Raw genomic sequence first — 23,261 nt, forward strand, 5'->3', positions numbered from 1 at the left:
TTATTCCACAGAAATTTAGGAGTAACAGTGGTTACCTCACATTTTCATACATACTCAAATAGCTACTTCCGTGCACTTCACACAATGTTCTCATCGTGTTCCACCAGAGAACACAGTTATCACTATGCATGGATTCTGGTAAAAGAGCATTAAAAAAACAAACAGCCTGATCAAAGTGATTATCTGCACATCCTCTGCCAATATCATGTCACTCTATACCCGAGGGAAACTAGAATGCAGGGAAAGGAGCTTTGTTGTGAGCACTGTGTTGGTATTTCATCATTTACTGACCAAAGTCTTCTCAAGCCAAGTATGCACCAGCTCTGTGTATGGCTGGGTCAATCAAGAGCCCCTATCAATTTTACTTAAAAGACAAGCAGCATCAACAACTCACAGGAGGCACTGAACATTTTTACCATTATCTGCACCACCTTCCACTGATTTACTGAAGAAGAAACTGCAAAGTCTGCCCAATTTTGTACACAAGTAATCTTGAAAACATTGGAGTCAACAGCAGATACATAGTTTCCAAGACTGTAGCTAGGAACAACCCTTCAATTTCAAGATTTCTCTCTCACTGAGACACACCATACCCAAACTACACCTAGCAGGAAATTGCTACTTACTTCATTTCTAGCTATTTATGTCATATTCAACAACTGTCTCTTTCTCACCTAAATCTTCTACACAACTGAGTACACTGTTATGAACAAACACATTATGGCAACAAGCCAGTGTCACTAATATCCACTCTATTGAAAACCATTTAAATACTTATCCTGCCCAACTAACCACCATCTTCGGCCCAAAGCTCACTCACATCATACCTACAAATCACAAACTTCTGTGGTAAAAATAATTTTGGGTTTCAAAACATAATCTACTAATCACATACCAGTATTTCTTACAAAGCCTATCATTCATCATTCACTTCCAAATATCAGTTTATATGCTGTTGTGCAACTGCAGTGCAAGTAAACACTCTCAAATCATCTAGAACTGAGGTACGGCAAGGGTTCACCAAGTGTTTCCAGGTAGTCCTGTAGCTCTCTCTTTACACAATCGTCTAACACACTGCACGCCATTTCAGGGCAAATGTACTTGTTTCATTATACTACGACACGGCCTATTACAATTTCAAATTTTAAAAAAACAAATATCTGCCTGAACCAACGTCATCCGCTACTCCACGCCCTTCATTCACACAACACAATCTACCTCTTGCTACTTACATTACGTTTTCACTTGTGATGATGGCTCAGCAATAGCCGAGCACTACGAAAAATACCTTATAGACTCATTTAATGTTCCCCTCCACGGAAATCTTTAGTAAAAGGCGAAAGATTTATTCGTTTTGAAGGGAAACCAGAGTGCCGATCAACGCCCTCACTTCAATACTTATGGCTGCTTCTCTATTACTTCTCCGCGAGAACGCGGAAAATTCTTTCCGTCTTGTCTACTTCTCTACCGTCAACAGACTTCCACTGTCATGCAAGCACACACCCCAAACTAACTGTCAACGCTGAAACACGTGTCTGCCAAATGTCGTCGCTATTACTCTTTAGTTAACTATTTCCATCATTTCTGTCACCATTCAAGCTGCTTCATTACCTCACCTGCCGACAGATGGCAGCACGCCTAATTCCTGTCGGCGACTCACCGTCCGACATACAACGTCCGACACACAACTGCCCGCACTGCTCTGCATCTAACACTAATCTCTCTCCTCCCTACCACACTCGTTCACTGAAAAAACTGACAACTAGACAGTTCTTTGTACGCAAATCTAGGCCACATCAGACGCAACGTGTATGTAGATGTATGGTGCAAGGGAAATATCCCCCTACTCCCACACATCTAATTAATACTAGTTGACAACAGAAATAAAATTTCTGTCGATAGTATTTGAACCAGTCTTATTCATTTGCCAATTTCATGCATTCCTTCTTGCAGATAACAGTGCCTTGCAAATCACTCAATTCATGTTTGCTAGCCAAACGTGCTCCTCCTAAATGTTTCGTACATCATGCATTAGTGGTGATTGTCAAGACTGTGTTGTGTGTCAGCTTTTTATGGTCATCAATTGCACTCTTCTTGTGTTGCTCACTCATTCTTGTAACTCAAAAGTACGTCGTTGTCATCCAAGCCTAGCACTTGGAGCAGGCCAAATCAAATGGCTCGTCCCCGTGACACTCGAGAAACTTCCACAAAGCTTTCATGACATGTGGCAATCAAAGTCCTTCCACAACCTGCAGCGACATTTCTGCAACGACGCGTGTCCCGATACAAAGGTATGACTTACGCTTCTAATCTATATAATAAAACCACCACTCGGAAAGCGCTATTCCCTTCCCACATCCCTCAGAATGTGGTGAACGATCATCGATTACAACCAAGATGCGATGAATCTCGATCGCAAGCCTCACGCTCAGGGAAAGTGCTACCACTCATCATCGTGGTTACGTCTACTCCAGCTTTGAACTAGAGAGAGTTGAAGACATACTACAGAAATGATCCTGTGAAGTATGATCTTGCTTGCAAGCTATCACCGCTCGCTACTTATGCCACGAGACCGTCAACACGCCCTACGAGAATACGACACACTCTTCACATTTCGCGATTTACAAGCTCGGACATTCTGCAAAGAACCAACTTCTACTCTTACTTGGCCGCCATGATCTCACTCAGCTATTTTGTGCGCTACCAGTGCTTCTTGCGTTCCGAAATGAGAGACCATTGCCTCAGGCGAGACTGTATGTAAACACCGCTTGCACCTCCGGCCGCTAGATGGCGGCCTGGGGCACATACAGTAGCATTCTATGGCGCAAGCAGACATGCCAAATAGCCACTGAAAGAGAAACACACAAGAGGGCATTCATAGGACTCTTGTGCTTTCTTTAAAACCGCCTCTCTCTTCGAAAATTTTCGCACAGCACTAGCTCATTCACCTCACTCTAACAGTGCGAACTCTTGTCGATATTTGGCCTCTTTCATGCATACTTCCTCTTTCGTTTCACTTTGCGTCTTACTTGATACCCGCCCTTGGAGCTGCTGATATACAATACTCGCAACAAATGTGTTTCTCTCTGTATCTCTTTTCGCCTATCACGAGTATTGCTCTTCCTCACATGGCAATTATGAAAACACCCACAGCTGAACAAACACTTCCATTCAGCGCCACGTCCATACTATCAATCATACACCAGTAATTTCACAGCTACTTGCTCCACTAATACATTTCTTATGTCTACTGTTAAACAGATGAAGAATCAAAGTACACAACAAGTCTCTATGAACATCACTGTCAGGACATTTTACAGACCTACGCATGCCATGCCAATCTGTATGCTTCAACTATGATGGCCCATGTGCTATGAATAAAGAAATTTCTCATAAAATAACAAATAATTTTACAACTATACAACTACTCCGACAAGCTCCTTACTAAAATGCTACATGTTTAGCAATCCCCCCATCATCTCAGAATAATCCCAAGCAGTGCTTTCATCCCATGAGCACTTCTTTGCAAGCAAAACCACAAACTACTTTTTATACTAGCTTCCTTGTCACAGTGAACAGGAAACTAATGCTAGTGCCTCAGTTTACTAAAAAGCTTTTTTCGCTTGCAACATATAAACTACCAACTTGAACCTCTGGGATTTTCAAACACACACACATACAGAAAACTTTATTCCACAGAAATTTAGGAGTAACAGTGGTTACCTCACATTTTCATACATACTCAAATAGCTACTTCCGTGCACTTCACACAATGTTCTCATCGTGTTCCACCAGAGAACACAGTTATCACTATGCATGGATTCTGGTAAAAGAGCATTAAAAAAACAAACAGCCTGATCAAAGTGATTATCTGCACATCCTCTGCCAATATCATGTCACTCTATACCCGAGGGAAACTAGAATGCAGGGAAAGGAGCTTTGTTGTGAGCACTGTGTTGGTATTTCATCATTTACTGACCAAAGTCTTCTCAAGCCAAGTATGCACCAGCTCTGTGTATGGCTGGGTCAATCAAGAGCCCCTATCAATTTTACTTAAAAGACAAGCAGCATCAACAACTCACAGGAGGCACTGAACATTTTTACCATTATCTGCACCACCTTCCACTGATTTACTGAAGAAGAAACTGCAAAGTCTGCCCAATTTTGTACACAAGTAATCTTGAAAACATTGGAGTCAACAGCAGATACATAGTTTCCAAGGCTGTAGCTAGGAACAACCCTTCAATTTCAAGATTTCTCTCTCACTGAGACACACCATACCCAAACTACACCTAGCAGGAAATTGCTACTTACTTCATTTCTAGCTATTTATGTCATATTCAACAACTGTCTCTTTCTCACCTAAATCTTCTACACAACTGAGTACACTGTTATGAACAAACACATTATGGCAACAAGCCAGTGTCACTAATATCCACTCTATTGAAAACCATTTAAATACTTATCCTGCCCAACTAACCACCATCTTCGGCCCAAAGCTCACTCACATCATACCTACAAATCACAAACTTCTGTGGTAAAAATAATTTTGGGTTTCAAAACATAATCTACTAATCACATACCAGTATTTCTTACAAAGCCTATCATTCATCATTCACTTCCAAATATCAGTTTATATGCTGTTGTGCAACTGCAGTGCAAGTAAACACTCTCAAATCATCTAGAACTGAGGTACGGCAAGGGTTCACCAAGTGTTTCCAGGTAGTCCTGTAGCTCTCTCTTTACACAATCGTCTAACACACTGCACGCCATTTCAGGGCAAATGTACTTGTTTCATTATACTACGACACGGCCTATTACAATTTCAAATTTTAAAAAAACAAATATCTGCCTGAACCAACGTCATCCGCTACTCCACGCCCTTCATTCACACAACACAATCTACCTCTTGCTACTTACATTACGTTTTCACTTGTGATGATGGCTCAGCAATAGCCGAGCACTACGAAAAATACCTTATAGACTCATTTAATGTTCCCCTCCACGGAAATCTTTAGTAAAAGGCGAAAGATTTATTCGTTTTGAAGGGAAACCAGAGTGCCGATCAACGCCCTCACTTCAATACTTATGGCTGCTTCTCTATTACTTCTCCGCGAGAACGCGGAAAATTCTTTCCGTCTTGTCTACTTCTCTACCGTCAACAGACTTCCACTGTCATGCAAGCACACACCCCAAACTAACTGTCAACGCTGAAACACGTGTCTGCCAAATGTCGTCGCTATTACTCTTTAGTTAACTATTTCCATCATTTCTGTCACCATTCAAGCTGCTTCATTACCTCACCTGCCGACAGATGGCAGCACGCCTAATTCCTGTCGGCGACTCACCGTCCGACACACAACGTCCGACACACAACTGCCCGCACTGCTCTGCATCTAACACTAATCTCTCTCCTCCCTACCACACTCGTTCACTGAAAAAACTGACAACTAGACAGTTCTTTGTACGCAAATCTAGGCCACATCAGACGCAACGTGTATGTAGATGTATGGTGCAAGGGAAATATCCCCCTACTCCCACACATCTAATTAATACTAGTTGACAACAGAAATAAAATTTCTGTCGATAGTATTTGAACCAGTCTTATTCATTTGCCAATTTCATGCATTCCTTCTTGCAGATAACAGTGCCTTGCAAATCACTCAATTCATGTTTGCTAGCCAAACGTGCTCCTCCTAAATGTTTCGTACATCATGCATTAGTGGTGATTATCAAGACTGTGTTGTGTGTCAGCTTTTTATGGTCATCAATTGCACTCTTCTTGTGTTGCTCACTCATTCTTGTAACTCAAAAGTACGTCGTTGTCATCCAAGCCTAGCACTTGGAGCAGGCCAAATCAAATGGCTCGTCCCCGTGACACTCGAGAAACTTCCACAAAGCTTTCATGACATGTGGCAATCAAAGTCCTTCCACAACCTGCAGCGACATTTCTGCAACGACGCGTGTCCCGATACCAAAGGTATGACTTACGCTTCTAATCTATATAATAAAACCACCACTCGGAAAGCGCTATTCCCTTCCCACATCCCTCAGAATGTGGTGAACGATCATCGATTACAACCGAGATGCGATGAATCTCGATCGCAAGCCTCACGCTCAGGGAAAGTGCTACCACTCATCATCGTGATTACGTCTACTCCAGCTTTGAACTAGAGAGAGTTGAAGACATACTACAGAAATGATCCTGTGAAGTATGATCTTGCTTGCAAGCTATCACCGCTCGCTACTTATGCCACGAGACCGTCAACACGCCCTACGAGAATACGACACACTCTTCACATTTCGCGATTTACAAGCTCGGACATTCTGCAAAGAACCAACTTCTACTCTTACTTGGCCGCCATGATCTCACTCAGCTATTTTGTGCGCTACCAGTGCTTCTTGCGTTCCGAAATGAGAGACCATTGCCTCAGGCGAGACTGTATGTAAACACCGCTTGCACCTCCGGCCGCTAGATGGCGGCCTGGGGCACATACAGTAGCATTCTATGGCGCAAGCAGACATGCCAAATAGCCACTGAAAGAGAAACACACAAGAGGGCATTCATAGGACTCTTGTGCTTTCTTTAAAACCGCCTCTCTCTTCGAAAATTTTCGCACAGCACTAGCTCATTCACCTCACTCTAACAGTGCGAACTCTTGTCGATATTTGGCCTCTTTCATGCATACTTCCTCTTTCGTTTCACTTTGCGTCTTACTTGATACCCGCCCTTGGAGCTGCTGATATACAATACTCGCAACAAATGTGTTTCTCTCTGTATCTCTTTTCGCCTATCACGAGTATTGCTCTTCCTCACATGGCAACTATGAAAACACCCACAGCTGAACAAACACTTCCATTCAGCGCCACGTCCATACTATCAATCATACACCAGTAATTTCACAGCTACTTGCTCCACTAATACATTTCTTATGTCTACTGTTAAACAGATGAAGAATCAAAGTACACAACAAGTCTCTATGAACATCACTGTCAGGACATTTTACAGACCTACGCATGCCATGCCAATCTGTATGCTTCAACTATGATGGCCCATGTGCTATGAATAAAGAAATTTCTCATAAAATAACAAATAATTTTACAACTATACAACTACTCCGACAAGCTCCTTACTAAAATGCTACATGTTTGGCAATCCCCCCATCATCTCAGAATAATCCCAAGCAGTGCTTTCATCCCATGAGCACTTCTTTGCAAGCAAAACCACAAACTACTTTTTATACTAGCTTCCTTGTCACAGTGAACAGGAAACTAATGCTAGTGCCTCAGTTTACTAAAAAGCTTTTTTCGCTTGCAACATATAAACTACCAACTTGAACCTCTGGGATTTTCAAACACACACACATACAGAAAACTTTATTCCACAGAAATTTAGGAGTAACAGTGGTTACCTCACATTTTCATACATACTCAAATAGCTACTTCCGTGCACTTCACACAATGTTCTCATCGTGTTCCACCAGAGAACACAGTTATCACTATGCATGGATTCTGGTAAAAGAGCATTAAAAAAAACAAACAGCCTGATCAAAGTGATTATCTGCACATCCTCTGCCAATATCATGTCACTCTATACCCGAGGGAAACTAGAATGCAGGGAAAGGAGCTTTGTTGTGAGCACTGTGTTGGTATTTCATCATTTACTGACCAAAGTCTTCTCAAGCCAAGTATGCACCAGCTCTGTGTATGGCTGGGTCAATCAAGAGCCCCTATCAATTTTACTTAAAAGACAAGCAGCATCAACAACTCACAGGAGGCACTGAACATTTTTACCATTATCTGCACCACCTTCCACTGATTTACTGAAGAAGAAACTGCAAAGTCTGCCCAATTTTGTACACAAGTAATCTTGAAAACATTGGAGTCAACAGCAGATACATAGTTTCCAAGACTGTAGCTAGGAACAACCCTTCAATTTCAAGATTTCTCTTACTGAGACACACCATACCCAAACTACACCTAGCAGGAAATTGCTACTTACTTCATTTCTAGCTATTTATGTCATATTCAACAACTGTCTCTTTCTCACCTAAATCTTCTACACAACTGAGTACACTGTTATGAACAAACACATTATGGCAACAAGCCAGTGTCACTAATATCCACTCTATTGAAAACCATTTAAATACTTATCCTGCCCAACTAACCACCATCTTCGGCCCAAAGCTCACTCACATCATACCTACAAATCACAAACTTCTGTGGTAAAAATAATTTTGGGTTTCAAAACATAATCTACTAATCACATACCAGTATTTCTTACAAAGCCTATCATTCATCATTCACTTCCAAATATCAGTTTATATGCTGTTGTGCAACTGCAGTGCAAGTAAACACTCTCAAATCATCTAGAACTGAGGTACGGCAAGGGTTCACCAAGTGTTTCCAGGTAGTCCTGTAGCTCTCTCTTTACACAATCGTCTAACACACTGCACGCCATTTCAGGGCAAATGTACTTGTTTCATTATACTACGACACGGCCTATTACAATTTCAAATTTTAAAAAAACAAATATCTGCCTGAACCAACGTCATCCGCTACTCCACGCCCTTCATTCACACAACACAATCTACCTCTTGCTACTTACATTACGTTTTCACTTGTGATGATGGCTCAGCAATAGCCGAGCACTACGAAAAATACCTTATAGACTCATTTAATGTTCCCCTCCACGGAAATCTTTAGTAAAAGGCGAAAGATTTATTCGTTTTGAAGGGAAACCAGAGTGCCGATCAACGCCCTCACTTCAATACTTATGGCTGCTTCTCTATTACTTCTCCGCGAGAACGCGGAAAATTCTTTCCGTCTTGTCTACTTCTCTACCGTCAACAGACTTCCACTGTCATGCAAGCACACACCCCAAACTAACTGTCAACGCTGAAACACGTGTCTGCCAAATGTCGTCGCTATTACTCTTTAGTTAACTATTTCCATCATTTCTGTCACCATTCAAGCTGCTTCATTACCTCACCTGCCGACAGATGGCAGCACGCCTAATTCCTGTCGGCGACTCACCGTCCGACATACAACGTCCGACACACAACTGCCCGCACTGCTCTGCATCTAACACTAATCTCTCTCCTCCCTACCACACTCGTTCACTGAAAAAACTGACAACTAGACAGTTCTTTGTACGCAAATCTAGGCCACATCAGACGCAACGTGTATGTAGATGTATGGTGCAAGGGAAATATCCCCCTACTCCCACACATCTAATTAATACTAGTTGACAACAGAAATAAAATTTCTGTCGATAGTATTTGAACCAGTCTTATTCATTTGCCAATTTCATGCATTCCTTCTTGCAGATAACAGTGCCTTGCAAATCACTCAATTCATGTTTGCTAGCCAAACGTGCTCCTCCTAAATGTTTCGTACATCATGCATTAGTGGTGATTATCAAGACTGTGTTGTGTGTCAGCTTTTTATGGTCATCAATTGCACTCTTCTTGTGTTGCTCACTCATTCTTGTAACTCAAAAGTACGTCGTTGTCATCCAAGCCTAGCACTTAGAGCAGGCCAAATCAAATGGCTCGTCCCCGTGACACTCGAGAAACTTCCACAAAGCTTTCATGACATGTGGCAATCAAAGTCCTTCCACAACCTGCAGCGACATTTCTGCAACGACGCGTGTCCCGATACCAAAGGTATGACTTACGCTTCTAATCTATATAATAAAACCACCACTCGGAAAGCGCTATTCCCTTCCCACATCCCTCAGAATGTGGTGAACGATCATCGATTACAACCAAGATGCGATGAATCTCGATCGCAAGCCTCACGCTCAGGGAAAGTGCTACCACTCATCATCGTGATTACGTCTACTCCAGCTTTGAACTAGAGAGAGTTGAAGACATACTACAGAAATGATCCTGTGAAGTATGATCTTGCTTGCAAGCTATCACCGCTCGCTACTTATGCCACGAGACCGTCAACACGCCCTACGAGAATACGACACACTCTTCACATTTCGCGATTTACAAGCTCGGACATTCTGCAAAGAACCAACTTCTACTCTTACTTGGCCGCCATGATCTCACTCAGCTATTTTGTGCGCTACCAGTGCTTCTTGCGTTCCGAAATGAGAGACCATTGCCTCAGGCGAGACTGTATGTAAACACCGCTTGCACCTCCGGCCGCTAGATGGCGGCCTGGGGCACATACAGTAGCATTCTATGGCGCAAGCAGACATGCCAAATAGCCACTGAAAGAGAAACACACAAGAGGGCATTCATAGGACTCTTGTGCTTTCTTTAAAACCGCCTCTCTCTTCGAAAATTTTCGCACAGCACTAGCTCATTCACCTCACTCTAACAGTGCGAACTCTTGTCGATATTTGGCCTCTTTCATGCATACTTCCTCTTTCGTTTCACTTTGCGTCTTACTTGATACCCGCCCTTGGAGCTGCTGATATACAATACTCGCAACAAATGTGTTTCTCTCTGTATCTCTTTTCGCCTATCACGAGTATTGCTCTTCCTCACATGGCAACTATGAAAACACCCACAGCTGAACAAACACTTCCATTCAGCGCCACGTCCATACTATCAATCATACACCAGTAATTTCACAGCTACTTGCTCCACTAATACATTTCTTATGTCTACTGTTAAACAGATGAAGAATCAAAGTACACAACAAGTCTCTATGAACATCACTGTCAGGACATTTTACAGACCTACGCATGCCATGCCAATCTGTATGCTTCAACTATGATGGCCCATGTGCTATGAATAAAGAAATTTCTCATAAAATAACAAATAATTTTACAACTATACAACTACTCCGACAAGCTCCTTACTAAAATGCTACATGTTTGGCAATCCCCCCATCATCTCAGAATAATCCCAAGCAGTGCTTTCATCCCATGAGCACTTCTTTGCAAGCAAAACCACAAACTACTTTTTATACTAGCTTCCTTGTCACAGTGAACAGGAAACTAATGCTAGTGCCTCAGTTTACTAAAAAGCTTTTTTCGCTTGCAACATATAAACTACCAACTTGAACCTCTGGGATTTTCAAACACACACACATACAGAAAACTTTATTCCACAGAAATTTAGGAGTAACAGTGGTTACCTCACATTTTCATACATACTCAAATAGCTACTTCCGTGCACTTCACACAATGTTCTCATCGTGTTCCACCAGAGAACACAGTTATCACTATGCATGGATTCTGGTAAAAGAGCATTAAAAAAAACAAACAGCCTGATCAAAGTGATTATCTGCACATCCTCTGCCAATATCATGTCACTCTATACCCGAGGGAAACTAGAATGCAGGGAAAGGAGCTTTGTTGTGAGCACTGTGTTGGTATTTCATCATTTACTGACCAAAGTCTTCTCAAGCCAAGTATGCACCAGCTCTGTGTATGGCTGGGTCAATCAAGAGCCCCTATCAATTTTACTTAAAAGACAAGCAGCATCAACAACTCACAGGAGGCACTGAACATTTTTACCATTATCTGCACCACCTTCCACTGATTTACTGAAGAAGAAACTGCAAAGTCTGCCCAATTTTGTACACAAGTAATCTTGAAAACATTGGAGTCAACAGCAGATACATAGTTTCCAAGACTGTAGCTAGGAACAACCCTTCAATTTCAAGATTTCTCTTACTGAGACACACCATACCCAAACTACACCTAGCAGGAAATTGCTACTTACTTCATTTCTAGCTATTTATGTCATATTCAACAACTGTCTCTTTCTCACCTAAATCTTCTACACAACTGAGTACACTGTTATGAACAAACACATTATGGCAACAAGCCAGTGTCACTAATATCCACTCTATTGAAAACCATTTAAATACTTATCCTGCCCAACTAACCACCATCTTCGGCCCAAAGCTCACTCACATCATACCTACAAATCACAAACTTCTGTGGTAAAAATAATTTTGGGTTTCAAAACATAATCTACTAATCACATACCAGTATTTCTTACAAAGCCTATCATTCATCATTCACTTCCAAATATCAGTTTATATGCTGTTGTGCAACTGCAGTGCAAGTAAACACTCTCAAATCATCTAGAACTGAGGTACGGCAAGGGTTCACCGAGTGTTTCCAGGTAGTCCTGTAGCTCTCTCTTTACACAATCGTCTAACACACTGCACGCCATTTCAGGGCAAATGTACTTGTTTCATTATACTACGACACGGCCTATTACAATTTCAAATTTTAAAAAAACAAATATCTGCCTGAACCAACGTCATCCGCTACTCCACGCCCTTCATTCACACAACACAATCTACCTCTTGCTACTTACATTACGTTTTCACTTGTGATGATGGCTCAGCAATAGCCGAGCACTACGAAAAATACCTTATAGACTCATTTAATGTTCCCCTCCACGGAAATCTTTAGTAAAAGGCGAAAGATTTATTCGTTTTGAAGGGAAACCAGAGTGCCGATCAACGCCCTCACTTCAATACTTATGGCTGCTTCTCTATTACTTCTCCGCGAGAACGCGGAAAATTCTTTCCGTCTTGTCTACTTCTCTACCGTCAACAGACTTCCACTGTCATGCAAGCACACACCCCAAACTGTCAACGCTGAAACACGTGTCTGCCAAATGTCGTCGCTATTACTCTTTAGTTAACTATTTCCATCATTTCTGTCACCATTCAAGCTGCTTCATTACCTCACCTGCCGACAGATGGCAGCACGCCTAATTCCTGTCGGCGACTCACCGTCCGACATACAACGTCCGACACACAACTGCCCGCACTGCTCTGCATCTAACACTAATCTCTCTCCTCCCTACCACACTCGTTCACTGAAAAAACTGACAACTAGACAGTTCTTTGTACGCAAATCTAGGCCACATCAGACGCAACGTGTATGTAGATGTATGGTGCAAGGGAAATATCCCCCTACTCCCACACATCTAATTAATACTAGTTGACAACAGAAATAAAATTTCTGTCGATAGTATTTGAACCAGTCTTATTCATTTGCCAATTTCATGCATTCCTTCTTGCAGATAACAGTGCCTTGCAAATCACTCAATTCATGTTTGCTAGCCAAACGTGCTCCTCCTAAATGTTTCGTACATCATGCATTAGTGGTGATTATCAAGACTGTGTTGTGTGTCAGCTTTTTATGGTCATCAATTGCACTCTTCTTGTGTTGCTCACTCATTCTTGTAACTCAAAAGTACGTCGTTGTCATCCAAGCCTAGCACTTGGAGCAGGCCAAATCAAATGGCTCGTCCCCGTGACACTCGAGAAACTTTCACAAAGCTTTCATGACATGTGGCAATCAAAGTCCTTCCACAACCTGCAGCGACATTTCTGCAACGACGCGTGTCCCGATACCAAAGGTATGACTTACGCTTCTAATCTATATAATAAAACCACCACTCGGAAAGCGCTGTTCCCTTCCCACATCCCTCAGAATGTGGTGAACGATCATCGATTACAACCAAGATGCGCTGAATCTCGATCGCAAGCCTCACGCTCAGGGAAAGTGCTACCACTCATCATCGTGGTTACGTCTACTCCAGCTTTGAACTAGAGAGAGTTGAAGACATACTACAGAAATGATCCTGTGAAGTATGATCTTGCTTGCAAGCTATCACCGCTCGCTACTTATGCCACGAGACCGTCAACACGCCCTACGAGAATACGACACACTCTTCACATTTCGCGATTTACAAGCTCGGACATTCTGCAAAGAACCAACTTCTACTCTGACTTGGCCGCCATGATCTCACTCAGCTATTTTGTGCGCTACCAGTGCTTCTTGCGTTCCGAAATGAGAGACCATTGCCTCAGGCGAGACTGTATGTAAACACCGCTTGCACCTCCGGCCGCTAGATGGCGGCCTGGGGCACATACAGTAGCATTCTATGGCGCAAGCAGACATGCCAAATAGCCACTGAAAGAGAAACACACAAGAGGGCATTCATAGGACTCTTGTGCTTTCTTTAAAACCGCCTCTCTCTTCGAAAATTTTCGCACAGCACTAGCTCATTCACCTCACTCTAACAGTGCGAACTCTTGTCGATATTTGGCCTCTTTCATGCATACTTCCTCTTTCGTTTCACTTTGCGTCTTACTTGATACCCGCCCTTGGAGCTGCTGATATACAATACTCGCAACAAATGTGTTTCTCTCTGTATCTCTTTTCGCCTATCACGAGTATTGCTCTTCCTCACATGGCAATTATGAAAACACCCACAGCTGAACAAACACTTCCATTCAGCGCCACGTCCATACTATCAATCATACACCAGTAATTTCACAGCTACTTGCTCCACTAATACATTTCTTATGTCTACTGTTAAACAGATGAAGAATCAAAGTACACAACAAGTCTCTATGAACATCACTGTCAGGACATTTTACAGACCTACGCATGCCATGCCAATCTGTATGCTTCAACTATGATGGCCCATGTGCTATGAATAAAGAAATTTCTCATAAAATAACAAATAATTTTACAACTATACAACTACTCCGACAAGCTCCTTACTAAAATGCTACATGTTTAGCAATCCCCCCCATCATCTCAGAATAATCCCAAGCAGTGCTTTCATCCCATGAGCACTTCTTTGCAAGCAAAACCACAAACTACTTTTTATACTAGCTTCCTTGTCACAGTGAACAGGAAACTAATGCTAGTGCCTCAGTTTACTAAAAAGCTTTTTTCGCTTGCAACATATAAACTACCAACTTGAACCTCTGGGATTTTCAAACACACACACATACAGAAAACTTTATTCCACAGAAATTTAGGAGTAACAGTGGTTACCTCACATTTTCATACATACTCAAATAGCTACTTCCGTGCACTTCACACAATGTTCTCATCGTGTTCCACCAGAGAACACAGTTATCACTATGCATGGATTCTGGTAAAAGAGCATTAAAAAAACAAACAGCCTGATCAAAGTGATTATCTGCACATCCTCTGCCAATATCATGTCACTCTATACCCGAGGGAAACTAGAATGCAGGGAAAGGAGCTTTGTTGTGAGCACTGTGTTGGTATTTCATCATTTACTGACCAAAGTCTTCTCAAGCCAAGTATGCACCAGCTCTGTGTATGGCTGGGTCAATCAAGAGCCCCTATCAATTTTACTTAAAAGACAAGCAGCATCAACAACTCACAGGAGGCACTGAACATTTTTACCATTATCTGCACCACCTTCCACTGATTTACTGAAGAAGAAACTGCAAAGTCTGCCCAATTTTGTACACAAGTAATCTTGAAAACATTGGAGTCAACAGCAGATACATAGTTTCCAAGACTGTAGCTAGGAACAACCCTTCAATTTCAAGATTTCTCTCTCACTGAGACACACCATACCCAAACTACACCTAGCAGGAAATTGCTACTTACTTCATTTCTAGCTATTTATGTCATATTCAACAACTGTCTCTTTCTCACCTAAATCTTCTACACAACTGAGTACACTGTTATGAACAAACACATTATGGCAACAAGCCAGTGTCACTAATATCCACTCTATTGAAAACCATTTAAATACTTATCCTGCCCAACTAACCACCATCTTCGGCCCAAAGCTCACTCACATCATACCTACAAATCACAAACTTCTGTGGTAAAAATAATTTTGGGTTTCAAAACATAATCTACTAATCACATACCAGTATTTCTTACAAAGCCTATCATTCATCATTCACTTCCAAATATCAGTTTATATGCTGTTGTGCAACTGCAGTGCAAGTAAACACTCTCAAATCATCTAGAACTGAGGTACGGCAAGGGTTCACCAAGTGTTTCCAGGTAGTCCTGTAGCTCTCTCTTTACACAATCGTCTAACACACTGCACGCCATTTCAGGGCAAATGTACTTGTTTCATTATACTACGACACGGCCTATTACAATTTCAAATTTTAAAAAAACAAATATCTGCCTGAACCAACGTCATCCGCTACTCCACGCCCTTCATTCACACAACACAATCTACCTCTTGCTACTTACATTACGTTTTCACTTGTGATGATGGCTCAGCAATAGCCGAGCACTACGAAAAATACCTTATAGACTCATTTAATGTTCCCCTCCACGGAAATCTTTAGTAAAAGGCGAAAGATTTATTCGTTTTGAAGGGAAACCAGAGTGCCGATCAACGCCCTCACTTCAATACTTATGGCTGCTTCTCTATTACTTCTCCGCGAGAACGCGGAAAATTCTTTCCGTCTTGTCTACTTCTCTACCGTCAACAGACTTCCACTGTCATGCAAGCACACACCCCAAACTAACTGTCAACGCTGAAACACGTGTCTGCCAAATGTCGTCGCTATTACTCTTTAGTTAACTATTTCCATCATTTCTGTCACCATTCAAGCTGCTTCATTACCTCACCTGCCGACAGATGGCAGCACGCCTAATTCCTGTCGGCGACTCACCGTCCGACATACAACGTCCGACACACAACTGCCCGCACTGCTCTGCATCTAACACTAATCTCTCTCCTCCCTACCACACTCGTTCACTGAAAAAACTGACAACTAGACAGTTCTTTGTACGCAAATCTAGGCCACATCAGACGCAACGTGTATGTAGATGTATGGTGCAAGGGAAATATCCCCCTACTCCCACACATCTAATTAATACTAGTTGACAACAGAAATAAAATTTCTGTCGATAGTATTTGAACCAGTCTTATTCATTTGCCAATTTCATGCATTCCTTCTTGCAGATAACAGTGCCTTGCAAATCACTCAATTCATGTTTGCTAGCCAAACGTGCTCCTCCTAAATGTTTCGTACATCATGCATTAGTGGTGATTATCAAGACTGTGTTGTGTGTCAGCTTTTTATGGTCATCAATTGCACTCTTCTTGTGTTGCTCACTCATTCTTGTAACTCAAAAGTACGTCGTTGTCATCCAAGCCTAGCACTTGGAGCAGGCCAAATCAAATGGCTCGTCCCCGTGACACTCGAGAAACTTTCACAAAGCTTTCATGACATGTGGCAATCAAAGTCCTTCCACAACCTGCAGCGACATTTCTGCAACGACGCGTGTCCCGATACCAAAGGTATGACTTACGCTTCTAATCTATATAATAAAACCACCACTCGGAAAGCGCTGTTCCCTTCCCACATCCCTCAGAATGTGGTGAACGATCATCGATTACAACCAAGATGCGCTGAATCTCGATCGCAAGCCTCACGCTCAGGGAAAGTGCTACCACTCATCATCGTGGTTACGTCTACTCCAGCTTTGAACTAGAGAGAGTTGAAGACATACTACAGAAATGATCCTGTGAAGTATGATCTTGCTTGCAAGCTATCACCGCTCGCTACTTATGCCACGAGACCGTCAACACGCCCTACGAGAATACGACACACTCTTCACATTTCGCGATTTACAAGCTCGGACATTCTGCAAAGAACCAACTTCTACTCTGACTTGGCCGCCATGATCTCACTCAGCTATTTTGTGCGCTACCAGTGCTTCTTGCGTTCCGAAATGAGAGACCATTGCCTCAGGCGAGACTGTATGTAAACACCGCTTGCACCTCCGGCCGCTAGATGGCGGCCTGGGGCACATACAGTAGCATTCTATGGCGCAAGCAGACATGCCAAATAGCCACTGAAAGAGAAACACACAAGAGGGCATTCATAGGACTCTTGTGCTTTCTTTAAAACCGCCTCTCTCTTCGAAAATTTTCGCACAGCACTAGCTCATTCACCTCACTCTAACAGTGCGAACTCTTGTCGATATTTGGCCTCTTTCATGCATACTTCCTCTTTCGTTTCACTTTGCGTCTTACTTGATACCCGCCCTTGGAGCTGCTGATATACAATACTCGCAACAAATGTGTTTCTCTCTGTATCTCTTTTCGCCTATCACGAGTATTGCTCTTCCTCACATGGCAATTATGAAAACACCCACAGCTGAACAAACACTTCCATTCAGCGCCACGTCCATACTATCAATCATACACCAGTAATTTCACAGCTACTTGCTCCACTAATACATTTCTTATGTCTACTGTTAAACAGATGAAGAATCAAAGTACACAACAAGTCTCTATGAACATCACTGTCAGGACATTTTACAGACCTACGCATGCCATGCCAATCTGTATGCTTCAACTATGATGGCCCATGTGCTATGAATAAAGAAATTTCTCATAAAATAACAAATAATTTTACAACTATACAACTACTCCGACAAGCTCCTTACTAAAATGCTACATGTTTAGCAATCCCCCCCATCATCTCAGAATAATCCCAAGCAGTGCTTTCATCCCATGAGCACTTCTTTGCAAGCAAAACCACAAACTACTTTTTATACTAGCTTCCTTGTCACAGTGAACAGGAAACTAATGCTAGTGCCTCAGTTTACTAAAAAGCTTTTTTCGCTTGCAACATATAAACTACCAACTTGAACCTCTGGGATTTTCAAACACACACACATACAGAAAACTTTATTCCACAGAAATTTAGGAGTAACAGTGGTTACCTCACATTTTCATACATACTCAAATAGCTACTTCCGTGCACTTCACACAATGTTCTCATCGTGTTCCACCAGAGAACACAGTTATCACTATGCATGGATTCTGGTAAAAGAGCATTAAAAAAACAAACAGCCTGATCAAAGTGATTATCTGCACATCCTCTGCCAATATCATGTCACTCTATACCCGAGGGAAACTAGAATGCAGGGAAAGGAGCTTTGTTGTGAGCACTGTGTTGGTATTTCATCATTTACTGACCAAAGTCTTCTCAAGCCAAGTATGCACCAGCTCTGTGTATGGCTGGGTCAATCAAGAGCCCCTATCAATTTTACTTAAAAGACAAGCAGCATCAACAACTCACAGGAGGCACTGAACATTTTTACCATTATCTGCACCACCTTCCACTGATTTACTGAAGAAGAAACTGCAAAGTCTGCCCAATTTTGTACACAAGTAATCTTGAAAACATTGGAGTCAACAGCAGATACATAGTTTCCAAGACTGTAGCTAGGAACAACCCTTCAATTTCAAGATTTCTCTCTCACTGAGACACACCATACCCAAACTACACCTAGCAGGAAATTGCTACTTACTTCATTTCTAGCTATTTATGTCATATTCAACAACTGTCTCTTTCTCACCTAAATCTTCTACACAACTGAGTACACTGTTATGAACAAACACATTATGGCAACAAGCCAGTGTCACTAATATCCACTCTATTGAAAACCATTTAAATACTTATCCTGCCCAACTAACCACCATCTTCGGCCCAAAGCTCACTCACATCATACCTACAAATCACAAACTTCTGTGGTAAAAATAATTTTGGGTTTCAAAACATAATCTACTAATCACATACCAGTATTTCTTACAAAGCCTATCATTCATCATTCACTTCCAAATATCAGTTTATATGCTGTTGTGCAACTGCAGTGCAAGTAAACACTCTCAAATCATCTAGAACTGAGGTACGGCAAGGGTTCACCAAGTGTTTCCAGGTAGTCCTGTAGCTCTCTCTTTACACAATCGTCTAACACACTGCACGCCATTTCAGGGCAAATGTACTTGTTTCATTATACTACGACACGGCCTATTACAATTTCAAATTTTAAAAAAACAAATATCTGCCTGAACCAACGTCATCCGCTACTCCACGCCCTTCATTCACACAACACAATCTACCTCTTGCTACTTACATTACGTTTTCACTTGTGATGATGGCTCAGCAATAGCCGAGCACTACGAAAAATACCTTATAGACTCATTTAATGTTCCCCTCCACGGAAATCTTTAGTAAAAGGCGAAAGATTTATTCGTTTTGAAGGGAAACCAGAGTGCCGATCAACGCCCTCACTTCAATACTTATGGCTGCTTCTCTATTACTTCTCCGCGAGAACGCGGAAAATTCTTTCCGTCTTGTCTACTTCTCTACCGTCAACAGACTTCCACTGTCATGCAAGCACACACCCCAAACTAACTGTCAACGCTGAAACACGTGTCTGCCAAATGTCGTCGCTATTACTCTTTAGTTAACTATTTCCATCATTTCTGTCACCATTCAAGCTGCTTCATTACCTCACCTGCCGACAGATGGCAGCACGCCTAATTCCTGTCGGCGACTCACCGTCCGACATACAACGTCCGACACACAACTGCCCGCACTGCTCTGCATCTAACACTAATCTCTCTCCTCCCTACCACACTCGTTCACTGAAAAAACTGACAACTAGACAGTTCTTTGTACGCAAATCTAGGCCACATCAGACGCAACGTGTATGTAGATGTATGGTGCAAGGGAAATATCCCCCTACTCCCACACATCTAATTAATACTAGTTGACAACAGAAATAAAATTTCTGTCGATAGTATTTGAACCAGTCTTATTCATTTGCCAATTTCATGCATTCCTTCTTGCAGATAACAGTGCCTTGCAAATCACTCAATTCATGTTTGCTAGCCAAACGTGCTCCTCCTAAATGTTTCGTACATCATGCATTAGTGGTGATTGTCAAGACTGTGTTGTGTGTCAGCTTTTTATGGTCATCAATTGCACTCTTCTTGTGTTGCTCACTCATTCTTGTAACTCAAAAGTACGTCGTTGTCATCCAAGCCTAGCACTTGGAGCAGGCCAAATCAAATGGCTCGTCCCCGTGACACTCGAGAAACTTCCACAAAGCTTTCATGACATGTGGCAATCAAAGTCCTTCCACAACCTGCAGCGACATTTCTGCAACGACGCGTGTCCCGATACCAAAGGTATGACTTACGCTTCTAATCTATATAATAAAACCACCACTCGGAAAGCGCTATTCCCTTCCCACATCCCTCAGAATGTGGTGAACGATCATCGATTACAACCAAGATGCGATGAATCTCGATCGCAAGCCTCACGCTCAGGGAAAGTGCTACCACTCATCATCGTGGTTACGTCTACTCCAGCTTTGAACTAGAGAGAGTTGAAGACATACTACAGAAATGATCCTGTGAAGTATGATCTTGCTTGCAAGCTATCACCGCTCGCTACTTATGCCACGAGACCGTCAACACGCCCTACGAGAATACGACACACTCTTCACATTTCGCGATTTACAAGCTCGGACATTCTGCAAAGAACCAACTTCTACTCTTACTTGGCCGCCATGATCTCACTCAGCTATTTTGTGCGCTACCAGTGCTTCTTGCGTTCCGAAATGAGAGACCATTGCCTCAGGCGAGACTGTATGTAAACACCGCTTGCACCTCCGGCCGCTAGATGGCGGCCTGGGGCACATACAGTAGCATTCTATGGCGCAAGCAGACATGCCAAATAGCCACTGAAAGAGAAACACACAAGAGGGCATTCATAGGACTCTTGTGCTTTCTTTAAAACCGCCTCTCTCTTCGAAAATTTTCGCACAGCACTAGCTCATTCACCTCACTCTAACAGTGCGAACTCTTGTCGATATTTGGCCTCTTTCATGCATACTTCCTCTTTCGTTTCACTTTGCGTCTTACTTGATACCCGCCCTTGGAGCTGCTGATATACAATACTCGCAACAAATGTGTTTCTCTCTGTATCTCTTTTCGCCTATCACGAGTATTGCTCTTCCTCACATGGCAATTATGAAAACACCCACAGCTGAACAAACACTTCCATTCAGCGCCACGTCCATACTATCAATCATACACCAGTAATTTCACAGCTACTTGCTCCACTAATACATTTCTTATGTCTACTGTTAAACAGATGAAGAATCAAAGTACACAACAAGTCTCTATGAACATCACTGTCAGGACATTTTACAGACCTACGCATGCCATGCCAATCTGTATGCTTCAACTATGATGGCCCATGTGCTATGAATAAAGAAATTTCTCATAAAATAACAAATAATTTTACAACTATACAACTACTCCGACAAGCTCCTTACTAAAATGCTACATGTTTAGCAATCCCCCCATCATCTCAGAATAATCCCAAGCAGTGCTTTCATCCCATGAGCACTTCTTTGCAAGCAAAACCACAAACTACTTTTTATACTAGCTTCCTTGTCACAGTGAACAGGAAACTAATGCTAGTGCCTCAGTTTACTAAAAAGCTTTTTTCGCTTGCAACATATAAACTACCAACTTGAACCTCTGGGATTTTCAAACACACACACATACAGAAAACTTTATTCCACAGAAATTTAGGAGTAACAGTGGTTACCTCACATTTTCATACATACTCAAATAGCTACTTCCGTGCACTTCACACAATGTTCTCATCGTGTTCCACCAGAGAACACAGTTATCACTATGCATGGATTCTGGTAAAAGAGCATTAAAAAAACAAACAGCTTGATCAAAGTGATTATCTGCACATCCTCTGCCAATATCATGTCACTCTATACCCGAGGGAAACTAGAATGCAGGGAAAGGAGCTTTGTTGTGAGCACTGTGTTGGTATTTCATCATTTACTGACCAAAGTCTTCTCAAGCCAAGTATGCACCAGCTCTGTGTATGGCTGGGTCAATCAAGAGCCCCTATCAATTTTACTTAAAAGACAAGCAGCATCAACAACTCACAGGAGGCACTGAACATTTTTACCATTATCTGCACCACCTTCCACTGATTTACTGAAGAAGAAACTGCAAAGTCTGCCCAATTTTGTACACAAGTAATCTTGAAAACATTGGAGTCAACAGCAGATACATAGTTTCCAAGACTGTAGCTAGGAACAACCCTTCAATTTCAAGATTTCTCTCTCACTGAGACACACCATACCCAAACTACACCTAGCAGGAAATTGCTACTTACTTCATTTCTAGCTATTTATGTCATATTCAACAACTGTCTCTTTCTCACCTAAATCTTCTACACAACTGAGTACACTGTTATGAACAAACACATTATGGCAACAAGCCAGTGTCACTAATATCCACTCTATTGAAAACCATTTAAATACTTATCCTGCCCAACTAACCACCATCTTCGGCCCAAAGCTCACTCACATCATACCTACAAATCACAAACTTCTGTGGTAAAAATAATTTTGGGTTTCAAAACATAATCTACTAATCACATACCAGTATTTCTTACAAAGCCTATCATTCATCATTCACTTCCAAATATCAGTTTATATGCTGTTGTGCAACTGCAGTGCAAGTAAACACTCTCAAATCATCTAGAACTGAGGTACGGCAAGGGTTCACCAAGTGTTTCCAGGTAGTCCTGTAGCTCTCTCTTTACACAATCGTCTAACACACTGCACGCCATTTCAGGGCAAATGTACTTGTTTCATTATACTACGACACGGCCTATTA

General features: G+C 42.0%; 12 non-coding genes across 12 annotated transcripts; all 12 read right to left on the reverse strand.

The window, feature by feature from the left end:
• Positions 1-1,255: 1,255 nt before the first annotated feature.
• Positions 1,256-1,374, reverse strand: LOC124791032. The gene has a single exon (XR_007016471.1). It is a non-coding gene; the product is annotated as a U5 spliceosomal RNA (small nuclear RNA).
• A 952-nt stretch (positions 1,375-2,326) lies between these two features.
• Positions 2,327-2,533, reverse strand: LOC124790979. Its single transcript, XR_007016428.1, has one exon. It is a non-coding gene; the product is annotated as a small nucleolar RNA U3 (small nucleolar RNA).
• Positions 2,534-4,943: 2,410 nt separating this feature from the next.
• Positions 4,944-5,062, reverse strand: LOC124791034. Its single transcript, XR_007016472.1, has one exon. It is a non-coding gene; the product is annotated as a U5 spliceosomal RNA (small nuclear RNA).
• Positions 5,063-6,015: 953 nt separating this feature from the next.
• On the reverse strand, positions 6,016-6,222 carry LOC124791001. The gene has a single exon (XR_007016447.1). It is a non-coding gene; the product is annotated as a small nucleolar RNA U3 (small nucleolar RNA).
• A 2,409-nt stretch (positions 6,223-8,631) lies between these two features.
• Positions 8,632-8,750, reverse strand: LOC124791035. Its single transcript, XR_007016473.1, has one exon. It is a non-coding gene; the product is annotated as a U5 spliceosomal RNA (small nuclear RNA).
• A 953-nt stretch (positions 8,751-9,703) lies between these two features.
• On the reverse strand, positions 9,704-9,910 carry LOC124791005. The gene has a single exon (XR_007016451.1). It is a non-coding gene; the product is annotated as a small nucleolar RNA U3 (small nucleolar RNA).
• A 2,409-nt stretch (positions 9,911-12,319) lies between these two features.
• LOC124791036 lies at positions 12,320-12,438 on the reverse strand. Its single transcript, XR_007016474.1, has one exon. It is a non-coding gene; the product is annotated as a U5 spliceosomal RNA (small nuclear RNA).
• A 949-nt stretch (positions 12,439-13,387) lies between these two features.
• On the reverse strand, positions 13,388-13,594 carry LOC124790994. The gene has a single exon (XR_007016441.1). It is a non-coding gene; the product is annotated as a small nucleolar RNA U3 (small nucleolar RNA).
• A 2,411-nt stretch (positions 13,595-16,005) lies between these two features.
• Positions 16,006-16,124, reverse strand: LOC124791037. The gene has a single exon (XR_007016475.1). It is a non-coding gene; the product is annotated as a U5 spliceosomal RNA (small nuclear RNA).
• A 953-nt stretch (positions 16,125-17,077) lies between these two features.
• Positions 17,078-17,284, reverse strand: LOC124790996. The gene has a single exon (XR_007016442.1). It is a non-coding gene; the product is annotated as a small nucleolar RNA U3 (small nucleolar RNA).
• A 2,411-nt stretch (positions 17,285-19,695) lies between these two features.
• On the reverse strand, positions 19,696-19,814 carry LOC124791038. The gene has a single exon (XR_007016476.1). It is a non-coding gene; the product is annotated as a U5 spliceosomal RNA (small nuclear RNA).
• Positions 19,815-20,767: 953 nt separating this feature from the next.
• Positions 20,768-20,974, reverse strand: LOC124790980. The gene has a single exon (XR_007016429.1). It is a non-coding gene; the product is annotated as a small nucleolar RNA U3 (small nucleolar RNA).
• Between the last annotated feature and the right edge of the window lie 2,287 nt (positions 20,975-23,261).

Source organism: Schistocerca piceifrons, chromosome 3, assembly GCF_021461385.2.
Source record: "Schistocerca piceifrons isolate TAMUIC-IGC-003096 chromosome 3, iqSchPice1.1, whole genome shotgun sequence".
In the NCBI taxonomy this organism is placed as follows: Eukaryota; Metazoa; Arthropoda; class Insecta; order Orthoptera; family Acrididae; genus Schistocerca; species Schistocerca piceifrons.